Raw genomic sequence first — 18,314 nt, forward strand, 5'->3', positions numbered from 1 at the left:
AAACCCATCTCCAAGACCAATTGCCCACTCTACATCAAAGGTGACTAAGAAAAGATGAGTCAGTGATTCACATCTTGACCGTGAAAAATGCAGCATGGCCAAGCAGAAGAAGACAGGAAGATACTCCCAATCAAACAATCTGAAGACCCCTTCCTCAGCTTCTTGGGGCTGCCCCACTGAATCTGAGACCTGGCGATGACCCTCACTCTTCTAAGCACTTGCTGAGACGCTCAGAACCACCCCATTCGCTCTCATTTCTGCTCACTTGTATCTTCCTCATCTGTAGCCATGAGGAAGACTAAAACCCCCATCACCAATTACTGGACAGAAACAGGACATGAAGGTAAGGAGACAGTGTATGCTGAGACAGGGTGACAGCGGCAACTCAGGACATCCAGGACACACCCCGGGAACACCGGATTGTCCATGGTGCCATTCTGTATCCGTCAAAGTGAGCAGAGGCATAGATTGCTCTAACAATCCAAGAACAAAATTTTACCCAAAGGACTGGAACAGGGAGCAGGGAAAATCTAACGAGGCCGGCAGAAGCAGCGTAGAGCGTTGGCCTGCTATTCACTCGAAACTTTGCAGCAGGCTTTGCATGTCAGGGGAGCCTTTGCATTAAGATCCAAGAGGGTTATTTTAGAAATAGCAGGAATAATAGTGACAGGAAGTTCAATCCTTGCTCAAGTAATACCAAATACAAAACAAAACAACCCACGCCCACGTGAACAGTGAACAAGGGGAACCAGGGTCCTAAAAACCAGGTGAAAGGCACACTTGAGAAAACCACGTATTACAAGAAACCCAGGAAATCTTAGAGTGCATCTACTGTATTTCCCCATGTATAAGACGCTCCCATGTATAAGATGGGACCTTAATTTGGGGCCTGAAATTTGGAAAAAAGAAAGCATTACATAAAGTTATTGAACTCAAGTTTTATTCATCATAAAATTCCTACAACTCCTCATCACTGTCAAAACTCTCATTCATTAGCTTGTCCTTACCTGTGTCTGATGACAAATCACTGTCTTCATATATTGCCTCGTCCTCAGTTCCATCTATGGCATTTGAAATGCCACAACCACTGTATAAGACACACCCAGTTTTTAGACCCCAGATTTTTCTAATGACGGTGCGTCTTATACATGGGGAGATATGGTACTTGTGTTCTCTTTAAAGTACAGTGTAATACAGAAAGCACTAAATGTGAGGAATAAATGTTTTGTGACACAGCTGGTTCAGACATAGCCTGAGATCTAAAAAGAGATATGAAACAAATTATGACAAAAATCAACAAGAGCTAATATTTACCAAAGTTTATAGTGTCCCTGACATTGTTCTATGTGCATGGTCTCTGTGAGCTCAGTCAATTCTTCTAAGGACTCCCAAGTAGGCTCTTTGTCATGCCCACCTGACGGACCAGGGGATTGAGGCACAAAGCAGTTACATAGCTTGCCCAAATCAAAAAAACTAGTAAAAACTCCTGACCAGGTGGTGGTGCGGTGGATAGAGCATTGGACTGGGACTCAGAGTAGCCAGGTGCAAATCCCTGAGGTTGTTAACTTGCACGTGGGCTTATCAAGCTTGAGCGGAGGCTCACTAGGTTGAGCATGGGGGTTGCTGGTTTGAGCGTGTGATCATAGACATGACCCCATAGTCGCTGGCTTGAGCCCAAAGGTCACTGGCTTGAAGCCCAAGGTTACTGGCTTGAACCCGAGGTTGCTGGCTTGAGCAACTCACTCCTCTGGAGCCCCCTGATCAAAGCATATATGAGAAAGCAATTAATGAACAATTAAGGAGCCACAACAAAGAATTGATGCTTCTCATCTCTCTCCCTTCCTGTCTGTCTGTTCCTATCTGTCCCTCTCTCTGTCTCAGTCACACACACACACACAAATAACTAGTAAATGGAATAGTTGATATTTCAAGCCAGCCATCCTAAGCCTGAACACATAGTCATGAGACCATCCTTCACTGGAGCAACCAAAGACTGGATTCTACATGGCAGAAAAGTAAATCAGTAAATAAAAAACAAAGGAGAGGTTGGCAAACCTCAGTCACAGGCAGAATCTGGCTTACTGTTTGTCTTATTGGAACACAGCTATATTCATTTATTTACCCATTGTCGATGGAGGTTTTTGTGCTTCCAAACAAGAGTTGAGTTGAGTGATTACTGCAGAGAGTACATGGCCCACATAGCTGAAATAGTTTTCATTTACCCTTTTACAGAAAACATTTGCTGATCCTTAATGTAAATGGAGAAGGCAAAGATATGCCAATGATGTGAAGAAAGGTGAAGATGTGGCAGACAGAGTTCAAAGACCCACCAGTCAAAAGCTGGCATTTCAGAAGACATGACCACGGTCAACAGAGCTAATGGCCAATAAAATATCTACATAAGAATTCAGAGCTGAGCACCTCTGAGTTTTCCTTCTCAAAAAGGCACACATTATTCCAAATACCCATTCTCCAAAGAAACATACATTAATGAAATTTTGAATCTCTGGAGAAAATTTTCCTACAAACTTGAGAACTGATGGGAGAGTAAATAGGATACTTGTAAAAGAAAATTTTAAAAATTTATTTAATCCCAAATTTCAAAATATTTCATATCAAGAGGCAAGTGAAAGGGTGTCTAATGAGTATTGAGGAGAAAATGGCATGACTCGATTTTATACCCAACCAAGAGATCATGTGTGAAGGACAAAGGAAGATTCTCAGCCATGCAAGAAAGCATTCTACCACTATACTTCTCCTGGAAAATATGACCTAAAGATACACTGAAAATGACTGAATTATTAATCAAAATAAGCCTGACCAGGTGGTGGCGCAGTGGATAGAGCGTCAGACTGGGATGCGGAAGGACCCAGGTTCAAGACCCCGAGGTCGCCAGCTTGAGCGCGGGCTCATCTGGCTTGAGCAAAGAGCTCACCAGCTTGGACCCAAGGTCGCTGGCTCCAGCAGGGGGTTACTTGGTCTGCTGAAGGCCCATGGTCAAGGCACATGTGAGAAAGCAATCAATGAACAACTAAGAAGTCGCAACGCGCAACGAGAAACTGATGATTGATGCTTTTCATCTCTCTCCATTCCTGTCTGTCTGTTCCTGTCTATCTCTTTCTCTGTAAAAAAAAAATAAATAAATAATCAAAATAAGTAACTCAAGGATTGAGAAACTTTGTTTAGGACAAATACAGTGTGTCTGTAAAGTCATGGTGCACTTTTGACCCATCACAGGAAAGCAACAAAAGACGATAGAAATGTGAAATCTGCACCAAAGGGAAAACCCTCCCAGTTTCTGTAGGATGATGTGGCAGCATGTGCGCATGTGCAGATGATGAGGTAACACCGTGTATACAGCGGAGCAGCCCACGGCCATGCCAGTCAAGATGTGGATGTTCAGTGTGTTCTGTGGCTCGCTAAATTCGAGAGGAAATTTCAGCGTGTTCTGTGACTCGCTAAATTCGAATCCATGACCAAAGTGCAACGTGAATATCAGTGCGTTTATAATGAAGTGCCACCACGTAGGAATAACATTACTCGGTGGGATAAGCAGTTGAAGGAAACTGGCAGTTTGGTGGAGAAACCCCGTTCTGGTAGGCCATCAGTCAGTGACGAGTCTGTAGAGGCTATACCTGTATAGTATGCAGGATAGCTACTTAAGGAGCCCTAAAAGATCTGTGCGCATTAGCCTGACCTGTGGTGGCGCAGTGGATAAAGCGTCGACCTAGAAATGTTGAGGTTGCCGGTTCAAAACCCTGGGCTTGCCTGGTCAAGGCACATATGGGAGTTGATGCTTCCAGCTCCTCCCCACCTTCTCTCTGTGTCTCTCTCTCCTCTCTCTCTCCCTCACTGTCTCTCTCTCTCTCCCTTTCTCTCTCCTCTCTAAAATGAATAAAAATAAGTTAAAAAAAAAGATCTGTGCGTGAGCCCACATCGAACTACACTGAATAGGTATGAAAGTGGGAGAGTTTTCCTTTTAATTGGTGCAGATTTCACATTTCTATCGTATTTTGTTGCTTTCCTGTGACCAGTCAAAAGTGCACCATGACTTTACGGACACACTGTAGTGTTTTGAGTGTAGATCACAACCACTAAACACTGACATATGCAGTTTAGCCCAAATCCTTTCAGTAAGTATAATTTAAAAAAATTAAAAACAGAATTAAAAATTTAAAAAGTTATATTGAACAAAGTATGTAACTTAAAAATAATAAACTATTTTAAGAAAAGCAAAATAAATATAAGGGTAAAAGAGGCTAAGGAAAAAATGCAATAAAATCAAATATCATTGATAAATAATGATAATAACTGGTATTTAGAAGAAAATAAAATAAACAGGCCACCATTAAATCAAAATTAATAAGCAAACAGGCAAAGTGAGATATGAGGAACTAGATACTGTCTCAAATGAGACTTAAATATTATGAAAAATAGGATGTACAACCCTGTATAAAGACACCCAGAAATGTAATGAGATATATGATTTTCTGAAAAATTGAAAATAACAAAAGTTAATCCAAGAAGAATCTAAAACTTTCATAAACCTATAGCTATGGGGGAGATATGAAAAAAGAATTTTCAACATAATTATCTTCCCAAATGACCCCTAGGCCAAGTAATTTTGCTAGTTCTTAATAACATCAAGAAATAGGTAATTATTGTTATATATGATTTTATTCAGAGCATGCAAAATAATGGAAAATTTTTCATTCATGCTATAAAGTTTCTTCACACTCACATCGAAAGCGGACAATGAATGGCACAGAACGGAAAGCTAGATGTTGCAGTCACCATGAGAACACAGGAAGTGTCCTAAATCGAATGCCAGCTCAATTCATTCAGATAAATGGTAAGACAATTCTGGATATTTTACTAGAGATATAAAGAAGGCTTAATATTAACAATCTATTAATTTAATGTATCCCATCGAAGTAAGGTGCCAAAATCGGGAAAAAAAATTATATGCACAATATGATCTTTATAAAAGCCAAAAATTGTTTTGTAAATATTCAAAACCCATTTCTTTCAAAGACTTTCTCAAGCATTCAAAGATTAGAAGGATGCTTCCCCAGTATTCCACACACTATGTTTCATGAGCAGCAGACCATATAACATGCAATGCACGCATCCTAGCTCTCCCTCATTCAAATCACGACGAGTGCAAAGCACTGGCTCCAGCCCGCCTTACTTAGCACTGTTCTGTCTATGCCGATGATGTTTTGAGATGGGAAAAATAAACACAAGTTATACAAGTCAGAAAGAAGAAGAAATGTGCTCATTAATCATTCATAACCATTAATTTTATAAATCATTACATAATGTCTCTGGGAGATCTTACACAATTAACTGAAAGAAAGTAGCCATAGCTGTAAGCCAGTTCGATAAATTAACCAGCTACAAGACAAACAGGCTTGGGCACCACTGGGTCACCCCATGTGCCATCTTAGCACAAGCCACATTCAGAGGAAACACAGCAGCCAAAAAGAATTGGAAAAACAATCTGTATCTTTACAAATTGTGTGCTTTAAAAAATGCCAAAGCAGTTTTATGTTATATTACACACACACACAAAAAAAAAACCTTTAAAAATTCTCTTTAAGCATCTCTTGCCCCAATTTTTCATTTGTTTATTTCACATGACTGCTGTGTCCAGTCTCTTGTTGAAATCCTTTGACATTACCCCAGAGTTTGCTTCAAAGTTTCAGTCCATGCTGCTCTTGGAAAGAAAAACTAAATCAGCCCATTCTCTCCCAATTAATATAAAGATTGAATACAGTTCCAATCAAATACTCTTCTTTATTTTTTATTTTTGGATCAAAGACAGGGGAAATAGATTATTTTAAATTTCATTAGAAAGATTTAGGTGAATATGCCTAAGAAATTTTTGAAAAGTAGTTGGTAGGGAAAATATCCTACTTTAATTTGATTTTATTATAAAATCATAATATTAACAATTAAAATAATGTGATCAGAATGGCCGATTCTGAAGCAGGCTTGTGCAGGTGAGTCACCATATGTAGACATTTATTATATTTAAAAAAAGTATTAAAAATCCAATTGTAGCCCTGGCCGGTTGGCTCAGTGGTAGAACGTCAGCCTGGCGTGCAGAAGTCCCGGGTTCGATTCCCGGCCAGGGCACACAGGAGAAGCGCCCATCTGCTTCTCCACCCCCCCCCTCCTTCCTCTCTGTCTCTCTCTTCCCCTCCCGCAGTGAGGCTCCATTGGAGCAAAGATGGCCCGGGTGCTGGGGATGGCTCCTTGGCCTCTGCCCCAGGCGCTGGAATGGCTCTGGTCGCAACAGAGTGACGCCCCAGAGGGGCAGAGCATCGCCCCCTGGTGGGCAGAGCGTCGCCCCCTGGTGGGCACGCCGTGTGGATCCCAGTTGGGCGCATGCGGGAGTCTGTCTGACTATCTCTCCCCGTTTCCAGCTTCAGAAAAATACAAAAAAAAAAAAAAAATCCAATTGTAAAGTGATTGATTATCCAATCAATGAAAATTAGAAAGTTACAGAGTTTAAAAAGAAAACCCAGTTTTAACTCATCTCAAGCAGATTGTATATAAAGTTTAAAAAATAACAAAACAGAAAGACTTCCAGAAAACATACAGATGCTAACATTCTGGATGAGTAAAAAGTCTCCTTAAGCATAAAACTCTTGGCAAAATCTTTCACAAAAATTCTTAGGACACCTGATCATATAAAACTTTAAATATTTCTCTCTCAAATGCCATCATAAACAAAATTATAATGCAAAAGAAAGAATGTTTACTAGAAATCTATAGAAACAATATTAATAGCCTTTAGACATAAAGATACCCAACCAATTGAAATCAAACATAGACATCATCTCTTCCTTCAAAACAAAACAAAGCAAAAATGGGCAAAGTGCATAAATAAACAACTCAAAGTAAAAAAGCATATGGAAATGGTCAAATAAATAAAATCTATTCATTGGATTCGTTATCTAGAAGATAAAATTAAAACAATAAAAAGCTGGCACTTTTGTCCTGGCTAATTTGGAGAAATTCAAGGAGGCGGGGACATTTCTGCACAGCTCCTAGAAGGTTCATAGGCTCCAGGACGGACAGCCGTCATCTGACAGGTGCGGCAGCCAATAGCAATGTGTGTTGAATGGAAGAAGAATCATTAAACTTCCAGAGGTAAGATGTTCAAGGAGCTTAAAATATTTACTTACGTTTTCTGAATAATTCTACTCCTATAAAAATGTCTCCAGGAATAATCAAATATTCAGATAGAAATATACTTAAAGGAATGCTTACTGCAGCATTGGCTATCAGTAAAACAAACGGAGATCGTGAACATGTCTAATAATAGCAGTAAGCTGACATTCATTCATACAAAGACAAGTTAGGTGAGTTCTTAAAAAACGATATTGCTCTTAAAATATTTAATGGTATAAGAATATTAATAATGAGCTGTTACTGAAAACAAGAATGGTATGTGTATATACACACATATGTATATACTCAAAGTATGAAGCAACTTTCATAAAATACTTATTGTGTATATATTTGAATATACATTCTATATATGTGAATGTATGTATGATATATATATGCAGACACATGAAAAAATAAACACGTTGTTTTACTTCCCTTCTACCCCAAGTCCAGCCAAGCCCTCTGAGGGTTACTCTGACTTTTATAGCAACATTTCTTTATTCCTGAACCTCACTGTAGAGATAAAGATCCAAAAGAAATCAATTTCAACTCATTCAGTGTACCTGTACGGAAGCTAGATCTAGCACATAAAAATACAGGATTCCCAGTTCAACTTGAAGTTCAATTAATCATTTTTAGTGTAAATGTATCTCAAATGTTCAATGAGATACTTATACTAAAAAATTGAGTATCTGAGATTCAAATTTAACTGGACATCTGTATTTTATATAATACACCTAACAGAGAGCGATTGTTTAAAGAAGAAAAGAAAAAAACTACAAAAAAAGAAGGCAATTGGGGTGAAAATAAGGAGAATACCAAAGACCTGGGTTTCAAACCAGTTTGGGGAGGTTGGGGGGCAGGAGAGAGGGAGGGGCCACAGAGGTCTGGGGGGGGGCGATGGGGGAGTGGAACCTTGCAGAGACAGAAATGGAGCACTTAAAATTCTTTACCAATCAGTCTTGGAATGTCAGACAGATGTTTCTTTGGAAAGTGAGATCATGCTGAACCGGGTCTTAAAATGGCCCTTTTAATATGAATAACCGCAAAGCAAAATGATTGGCAGGGTCAATGCGGACATTCGAAGGGGAAGGCAAGAGGTGACTTTTTTATTCTTTTCTGCATTTTTCTGTACTTACCAGATTTTTTTTTTTTTTTTTGCCCTGGGCATGATTTGTTTTGTAAATAAGATAAACATGAAACTTGTTTTTAAAAGCCAACCTCGCACACGCCTCATGTTTCTTGGCGTTGGTAGAATGCCCCCAAGTGAGGGTGAGGGGCCTCGCTGGGCATCCTGGGTCAGGAGGCCAAAGCCTAGCTCCCTACTGGCCCCACCGGAGCCTCCTGTCAGGTCAGCGTCTGACACGTGAGTGTCTGAGACTGGCAGGCGTGATAAAATGAGGCCACCTAGGGCGTGGTCGCTGTAAATCACCCACCCCCGACCCTGCTGAACCCCGGGGTTTTTGTGTGAAGACTGACTACACCCCATTTCAGATTCATGCTGAGGAGGGACTTCCAAAGCTTCCCCCAACCGGACTGAAGGTTACCCCACCTACGCCTGTTTCCCAGTCCAACCTACGGCTGCCTGTCGCACACCTAGCGACCCCTCGGCTCCGCGTTCTCCTACCCTGTCTGTTACCCCACCTACGCCTGTTTCCCAGTCCAACCCACGCTGCCTGTCGCACACCTAGTGACCGCTGGGCTCCGCGTTCTCCTACCCTGTCTGGCAGAGGGAAAGCAGTGAGTCTGCGGGGTGCCCCAGACCCTGTGCCCGGGGCTGCGCCCTCATCCCCTCAGTGAACCTTCACAGCATCACGTGGAGCAAGTGTTAGGATGATCAGTTCACAGTTGGGCTCAGTTACTGACCCCAAGTCAGCCAGCTAATAGGTTCTGGAGATGGGACGCAAATCCCGCCTTGATCGGACCAACCATGGCAGCAAGCACTGATTTCACTGATGTGGTAGGTTCCCAGCAAGTAGTTTTGGGAGAAAATCAAAGCACCCAGATAAGCCAGGGACTTCTGCAAGGCCACCACCCTCATGCAGCCTATAGGTACATTTGGTTTACCATGTGCGGTGTCTTTAAATGATTTAAGGTCGGGTTGTTTTGTTTTTTTTTCTTAAACATTTGGAGATATTGCATCATAAGCCAGATTTCTGGTAACACTGGGTAAGAAACCTCTAGCTCTTGCAATCTCGTTGCGTTCCCTGGTTTCCTGACGGCTTGTCTGGGGTCTTCCTGTACAGTCCCCGCCTAGAACCTGTGGGTATTGGTGACAACTTTTTCATGCCTACTCATGGTTTTATTTTCATTTTCATTTCATCCTCTCCCTACTTGATGCACTCTACCCAGGGTCCTTTGTAACCCATTATCTTCTGCAACTGGTCAAACTCTTCCCTCCTCTGAAACTTTCCCTCGCTCCCTGCTATAAAGTCCCATTTTCCTGCATCCTCGTAGCTCCAGGTATGAACCCTTGTGACAATTATTGAGGGCCTGCTGTGTGACAGTCACTCCTAAACAACTCAGTCCTCATCGGGCTCTAAAAGATCAAGGGTAGAGTCACATTCAGGACAGCCTCACCCCTGGCCCCGGGGGTCTCCCACCAGACACGCTGCCCACCAACCACACTGTCATGCCCTGCAATTGCTTCAGTCTACAAGCAGGGAGACAAACACCTGCCTGAGCACCATGAGGCCCACTCTGTCGAGGTGTCCCGGTATTTGGTCCTGCCCTTGGTGCATGGTGGACACCCCTGAGTGCTTATGCATTGAAAGGAAGAACAAATAAAAGGAGGGAGAGAGGGATAGGATGTTTGTGTGAGCCACCCCGAGGGCCTGACTCCTGCCTCGGGCAGCAGCCTGCCCTGGTAGCCACTGGGTGGACGTGTAGCCCTGGGAGTGGTGTGCGGTGCTTGGCAGCCACTCTCTTCCTGAACCACAGTCACCTTGCTGCATGGAGGTCCCAACATGGTCACTAAGTCCATTCAGATCTGCTTGTCCCTGAGCCAGGTCTTTGGACAAAGACATAAAATAAGTCATTATTGGGTAGAAACTGTCCCCTAACAGATTAGACACTGGAGTCTTGGAAAATCATTCAGGGCAAACCCACCTTTTTCTCCTGAAAACATAGCATTAGCCTTAATTTAAGTCACGGAGCCGGGGTTGGGGAGGAAAGGGCAGTCCTTTCAGGAAATCTGAGTGACGATTGTTTAATCCCATTTAGGGACATTTTGAGCAATGGCTTCTAGATAATGAGAGATTTAAAATTCTTTGGTCAGTCTCTAGAGAAAGGCTTTTTAACCGGGGAAAGAATGAGTAATTCAATGCAGATGATCTTGCCGTACATAAGCATTTATTGGTGATTTGTTGGACATGGATAACATAAATTTTGCAACCAATCTATTAACAACTTAAACTGGAGCTTGGTTCCCCTGTTCTCTACACAGCATCTCAGGAACACGCGTCATAACTGCGGGATCAATAACGACTCTTTGCTACAGTATCTGGGGTAAGCGAACATGACTACTATATTTTTATTTATTGAATATCGTGTCAACAAATTCTCATTTCAAGGATAATAAAACAAGTTCCACTCAATATCAAGGTTGTTTACCCACACAAAAGGGACGCAATGTATGTCACTTTTTAAAAAAAAAAATTGTGCTAACGTTCTTTATTTAAAATAATCCCTGTTTGATCCACACTGCCAAGTAAAAACCACTCTGCATTGAATCTGTCAGCTGTCGAATCCCATCACGGCTCGTACAAGGCATGGCAGCTTCCGGAAGGAAAGCACCCGTGGGTTCTGCCCGTTGACTGAGCGGAGCATGAGGTTGGTCGAGCCGAGGCGTTAATGTAAACATGGACACTAGAGAAGGGATATGGCAAGGAAAGCAGTAGCTAAATTTACCAGTTGACGAGAAAACGTAGCCGCGGAATTATTTCCAACCGATGGTTCTCACACACAGCGGGAAAAGCCTGAAAAATGAAACTTTAGTCATTAGAACCTGACAGCTTCCAGTCATAATATGCTGACATGTGTAGCACGAATTAAAAGGTTCTACCAGCAGAATGAACATTAATTTTTTTTTCTCCAGCAAATCATTAATGCTGGCTCTGTAAGTCACAGCACAGCAGATCACCGGACACTTATAAATGACATAATACAACTTTCTGAGGCTTTCTGTGCCTTCTTAAATAGATTCCACTTACGGACGCTCATTACTGGCTGAACGGAAACACTTTCTGCAAAGCCAAGAGGGCTATTCGGCATGAAAAGAAGTTTCCAGGGGCTCCATGGAGGGGCTGGGACCATTGGGGTCCTGCTGTGTGGTGCTTCCCTAAGGTGATTTTGAGTTTTAATTGGTTTATCTTTTCAGGGAGGTATCACAGAAACCCCCCCCCCCATTCACTCAGCATCGACAAATATTTATTGAGTGTACTGTGTGCCAGATATTGTCCCATCTACAGGAACACAGAGAAGATTAAGGCAAGGGTCTCTCAGCCCTCTGACTCCCCCTGGAGGTGGGGGACAGACACACAAACAAGTCAACACTTGGCCCTGCCAGAGCAGGTCGGGAGAACGGAAGGCCAGGTAGCCCAGCCGGGGGATGCCCAGTCTGCATGAGCAAAGGCTCTGGGGTCAGCCTGCCTGGAACAAGTCCCAGCAACTGCAGTGAGAAGTTCTGTGGCCCTGGACAAGGAGTGTGCCTGTATCTTCCCTTCCTCCTCCGGGGAATGGAGCTGTGCTGCTCACCGTGCTTCCCGCTTGGGGCTGTAGTCTGAACTAAACAGGTGGTCGTATGTGTGAGCTCTTTCCAGCAGAAAGTGGGTCCCCAGAAAAACAGTAGGTGTCGGCCAGGGTGATGGTGGGAGATCGCTGGACACCATGACCAAAGCTCCCAGGGCGGGGCGGATGGTCCTGCCGCGTCCAACAGGCGGAGCATGGAGCTGAAGTAGACTGTTGAGCCTTAAAACCTAATGGAATTCCACAGGCCGGTGACCCATTTCTTCTTTCTGATCCGTCCCATGCAGAACGGGCGTGCCTGTCCCCAGCCTGTCCCATGATAGTGTTAGAGAAACTTACGTGATTCCACAGGCTCATGGAGAGAGAGGAATTTTGCCTCAGGCTGGCCTATCACTTGATGCTCAACCATCCTGATTTAGATGAGAGTTTTGATAATTAGATGAGAGTTTGGATTTAACCGTTGGTGCCGGAATAGGTTAAGATTTTAGAACTTTTGGGATGGAATAAACGTGTTTTGCTCACGGGAAGAACATAAATTTAGGGGGAGGGCACAGGGCGAAGTGTTATGGGATGAATTCTTTCCTTGCAAGATTTGTTAACAGTCCTAATTGCCAGTACCTCAGCATGTTCCTGCATTTGGAAAAGGGATCTTTAAAGAGGTAGGTAAGTTAAAATGAGGTCATTAGGGTGGGGCCTACTCCAATTGGACTAGTTTCTTTATAGAAGCTGAGAAGAGGAGACCAACAGCTCTCAAGGACAGATGATGGGGAGACACAGGGAGGAGGTGGTCATTTACCAGCCAAGGCGAGAGGTCCTCAGAAGCCAACCCTGACCTTGGACTTTCGGCCTCCAGAGCTGTGAGAAAACACATTCCTGTTACTTCAGCTGTCCCGTCTGCAGTGCTGTGCTCTGGCGACCTTAGCAAGCTAACTGACAGGCACGACTTGCAGGTGCTTCTGCCGGGCCCCTCAGGTGCAGAATCCTGTTCTCAGCACCCAGTGCAACAGTCCCGGGAAGGCAGAGAAGAGCAGAGACGAGGCTCCCACCTGCTCTGTGCTCATGTCTGATTATTCACAAAGTGACCCTGGGTTGCTCCCTGCGGCCTTCTGGGTCTCAGCTTCCTCACTTGAAAATAAAAGTGTTGGACAGGATCACCCACTGCTACCAAGTCTGCCCACAGTGGCTTTCTGTGAAATCGATCCAATAAAGTTCTGCCTCTTACCCTTCCTTCCCCAGCCCCGGGGGTTGGGTAAGGAAGAAGATAACAGATTAGCAAGAAAAGTGTGGTTTCTGTGCGTCAAGAATTCCCAGTCTAGATTCGGGGGTGGAGTGAGGTGTGGGGCGGGGAGGGGGGGGAGAAAGGCAGATAAAGATGAAGCTAGCGATCACAAATTGGCATCCTGAAGCAGCCAACGCTTGGCCAAGACAGGATTTTACACATCTGGAAATTCTCAAAAACCTACACAATTCTAGCTTAAAAAAAAATCAGAAGTCAAAGACCTGCCAGGTGGACACACATTGCATAAGGCACCACCTTGGGCTCCCCGCAGTGGGGAGATCATGTTCCCAGCACACCCCCTAGATGAGAACGTGGAGGCGAGTTAAACTTTGGAGATCCTTGAAGTGGCATTGGACCAAAAGCCCCTGGAGAGTTTGGGGACCCACAAGTAGCAGGAAGAGAGAACGGGGGAGCGAGAAGATCAATGTCGGGGAGTGTTAGTCACGAGACAGGAAGGCTGGGAGAGGGGTGCAGGTACTGCCGATGCCGCTTTGAGTCGTTTAATTTGCATTCTCGCTTTCCGTCTCCACCACCACCAAGCCCGGAGAGGCAGGTTAAGTCATTTATAGGGTGATTAATTTTCTTCCAAGGGATGTAGGCCTATTCCCAAAGGGCTCACGTAATTTAAAACTAGCACAATTCGAGATTAATTCTCTGGAGGAGGAAATGTAAAGTAAGGTTTGCATTATTTCGAAAACTGTGCATAAACTAAGACTATTAATACACTATATATCACAACTTCAGATTTGCAGAAAACACCACCGCCCTCTGTACATTTTCTGCACCTGATTAGCAGGTACAAAGAAACTATCTATTGTGAAGGGGACCTGGAGCCAATATGCTCGAAGCCAGACCACCTGAACCGGAGCTCCTCGCATCCTGGTCATGTCTTTACCAAGGCAATCTTGAAGAACACATCTCCCCTGACAGGTGAGTGCTTTCTGAAGATTGCTTACCTGTGATGGAACAGGACAACGTCGTGGCCAAAACTTTCATCTTCGAGTTCAAACAGACATAGGTTCAAGTCCTGGTTCTGTTATAATGTTCCAGGCAAATATTTCCACCTCTTTAGTTCTCAGGATCCTTGGCTTATCATTAAAAAAATACATAAAATGGTGAAAATAATAATAACACCCGATTCAGAGGGGTGTCTTCAGAGTTAAACGAGACACAGCAGATCAAGGACATATTTTGTGCCCTTTGCTCATGTCATCATTAGTGTAGATATCCCACGATCTCTTCTTGTCCTCTGGTCGACCATGTTAAGATTTCAGTTTACAGGCAAACAACTGGGATGTTAGCTAAGAGACTAGTTCAGGTTTTGTAACTAGTAAGACGACAGGAAAGGAAAGGAACCCAGGTCTTGTGGATGCTCAGCCTACCTGCACATGTTTCACCCCAACTCTCTTGCCTTGGGTAACACACGGAACCTACTGTGCAGTGGAATGAGTCGGAACCATGGAGCAGATTGGGCCTCTCTGGCCACCGTACTTTCTCAGGAAGCTGCTACCGGTAGGACTGGTCCACACACACGTGCTTTGTGTATGCTGCGGGCTTTTCTATAACGCCACGATTTCATGCACAGTCAAAACAGCACATCGTTGCTTCCTCGAGGCTTATAAAAATAACTGCGGCCCAGCCTGGCCTCTGTCGCTGATAGTTTATCACATTGCACCTGCTTTTGTTAATAATGCAGCTTACATGCGTCAGGCGAATTCTACATAAGTTAGGGAGCATGATAGACTTCAAGTTGAGAAGTGACATGCATAGATGTGACTAAGATATTTACCAATTTTTCAAATCCCACATGGAGGCCGATCTTGTGGCCATGAGGGGAGAGGAGGGTGCTGGGGATGGGAAGGCAGGACGCCATCCAGTTGGAGATACCCAGGGTTAGGGACCCTGGTCTCCCTGCCCGCTGCTCACACGTCCTCTGAGTCCATCTCCATGGCTTCAGGTCCCTGCCCCTCGCTGCTGCCAGACCAACACCAAAGGCATTTTATCATTCAGTTTCTTGAACAATATTATAAATTTCTTTAGATGGGGGAATCTTAATTTATTCATGGAATCTTAATTTATTCATTTCATCATTTGTTCAACAAACAGAATATAGCTAATATATGCTGGATGTTTTGAAGGAGATGGCAAAAAAAAAAAAAAAGATAAGGTATATTTTGCCCATAAGGAGTTGCGGAGTCATCTTTCTCTGAATATGCCTTTTGGCTGTTCTTGAATTCCGAGTGTGTCTGGAACTACCTGAAACTTTTGGAGATGGTCCATAATCTGGGGGCCATTAATGAAATGTGGCAGGTTCTAACAAGAAGACCTGGTGTGCAGTCTATTGGCCAACACTGGTTAGTAGTTGAGCGTCCCACGCCTTCTGTACATTGCACGTCCGTGGGGGTGTCCGAGTGTCCCCTGGTTAAGGCTTCGGTGCATACATGCACTTCTAGCATTTATCCACTCACTGTGAAACCCTACGGGACTTTTATTAGCAGGCTTTCAAAAATGTTCTCTAACGTTTTTGAATGTCTGCTAATTACCAGGCCCGGCTCAATCAATACTAGCCTGTTTAAATCCTCATGACAACCCAGTGACGGACACTGTTGTTATTCCTATTTTTGCAGGTGGGGAAGCTGAAGACAGGCAGGTTTAATAATGTGCTAAATGATAATTAACCACAAAGGGCAGTGAGATGGCTCATTCATTCATTAAAGAAATATTTAGTGAGGTCTCTCCACAGGGATACAGAGGACGATGGACACAGAGTAGCATTTATAGGAGGACTAAGCCATACTCCCTGCCTTTAAGGACGTCCCAGTCTAGGGGAGAGATAGACCTAAAGTAATATTAGGTGACAGGTCTTGGCCAAAAAAAAAAAAAAAAATGGCAGGTGGCATGGTACCCTCCACATTAGTGGGAAAGATTGGTAAACACACCTGTATGAGACTTTACAGAAAGAAGCGTCTGAGGTCAGCCTAAGAAACATGGCTATAGAAACTGGAGAGGCAGCCCAGTCAGAGGTAACAGCTCATGCCAAGGTGTGGATTTCTGAGAGGAGTTCCTCCCCTTCCCCAGTGTGCTCTCCACACATCCTCCCCCGCTGAAACCTTCCCTAGCTTCCAGCACTTTTAGAGGAAGCACCAAAATTTTCACTCTCAAATCCCAGGGTGTCTGGATCCTGTTTCTTTCAGCTGTGTCTTGACCACTTTCCAAATTTCCCTCTCAACCCCAGCCTCCCTGAGCTTCCGTCAGCTCCAGAGCCGTCCCGATCCATCCCAGAACTCAGTGGTGTTCACCAAACGCGTTGATTAACACACTCATGGCTGCGAGTCAGCAGGACAGACCCACTCAAGCTGCAGGTCTGGGGTTTGGCTAAGAGGCTCTGCTCCATCCTCTGGGGCCAGCGCACTACTCAAGGTGTGTCCCTCTCAAGGTGTGTCCCTCTCAGGGTGTGTGCCTCTCAGGGTGGGTCCCTCTCAGGGTGATAACAGGGGCATGGGTGCTAAGTTCCCCTGAGGAAGCACACTTTGATACTTTGCTTATGTCATGCCCACTAATATCTCACTGGGCAAGACAAGTCACGTGGCCAAGTCCAAGTCAGCGAGATGAAAAGCAAACTGCCGTCCAGAGCGGGAACGTGAAGTAGATAGTTACTGACGGGCAATGCAAACTACCACAGTGTCAACACCATACCATGTCAGGACTTGGAACACAGAGTCATACTGCTTACTGTCAGCTACCTTCCAGAGGAAAGAAGAGGACGCAGAAGAATTTCTTCATGGCCAGAAAATAACTCAAAATCGGGTGAGTTTGAAACTATGATATTGTTCTCAACAGGAAGGTCCATGGGGAGTTGGTGTTCCTTACCATGCAGATTGAGAATCAAAGTTCCCAACATTTCCCAAGATTAATTAGAGTAATAATACCCCTAACTACCCATGATCAAGCACCTATTATGTGTTTCCCCAAAATTATTTCCACCCTGTCAACCACCTTCTAAAATGGACATCATTTGATTGATGAGGAATCTGATCCTATGAAGAGTTAGCTAGTATCTTTAAAGACATTCAGAGACTGAAAGAAAGAGCGAGAATTTAGACCCACGCATGTCATGGTAGACCGCCTTTTAAGATGGTTCTGATGATCCCCATCTCCTAGTGCTGACACTGTGCAATACCCAGCCCCTGAGTGTGGGCTGGACTCATGGACTCAAGGCTCATGAATAAAGATACAGCAGAAGCAATACCACTTCAGGGTTTGGTTATAAGACCGGGGCTTCTGTCTTGTGTTTTCTCTCTCTCCCTTTCTCTCTCTCTCCCTTTCTCTCTCTCTCTCTCTCTCTCTCTCTCTCTCTCTCTCTCTCTCCCCCCCCCATACTGAAAGGAGCAAAGAGGCACTGTGAGTAGGAGAGACCCACTGGAAGAGGAACTTATGTCTCTGACCAACAGCCGGTGAGAGTAGGAGTCTCTCAGTCCGCCAGCCTGTGAGGAACTGAATCTCACCCACAGCCATGTGAGTGTGGGACAAGATTCTCCACAATCCCATCTGGAAGTTCCAGGAGACCCAGCCAACACCTGGACTTCAGCACTGCGAGAGACACTGAATCAGAGGTGCCAGCTAAGCCCCGCTGAGTTCCCGAACCAGAGGCACTGTCAGATCATCAGTGTGTATCGTTTCAAGCTGCAGAGCTGGGGAATAATTTGTTACACGGCAATAGATAACCAATTCATTTCTCTAAATCTAAACCCCATGCCCACAACCCCTACTGCCCACTGCTCCACAGAGCTTTTCATGTCCCCCAGGCCTGAGGCACCCACCCCTGACCTAAAACAACCAGGTGACTCACCAAATGTGTGGTGGAGTTTCAGGTGAGGAAAAATAGAAGCACGGACATCTCGAGCCAGCTCCTGTGAGCGAAACCATTAGTAAAGTGTACTTCCTGCCAGGGTGTGCATTCAATGTTTTCATAAAAGGATTGCTATTTAAAACAACTGTTACAGGAAAGTGAATGTTGCCTCAGTTTGAAAGTTCCCTGAGGTGCCCAGCTTATTAGGAGGAACCCTAGTGAAGACGTGTGCTTGACAAAGACACTCGTTCACCTGTT

This window comes from Saccopteryx leptura, chromosome 6 (assembly GCF_036850995.1).
Source record: "Saccopteryx leptura isolate mSacLep1 chromosome 6, mSacLep1_pri_phased_curated, whole genome shotgun sequence".
Classification (NCBI taxonomy): Eukaryota; Metazoa; Chordata; class Mammalia; order Chiroptera; family Emballonuridae; genus Saccopteryx; species Saccopteryx leptura.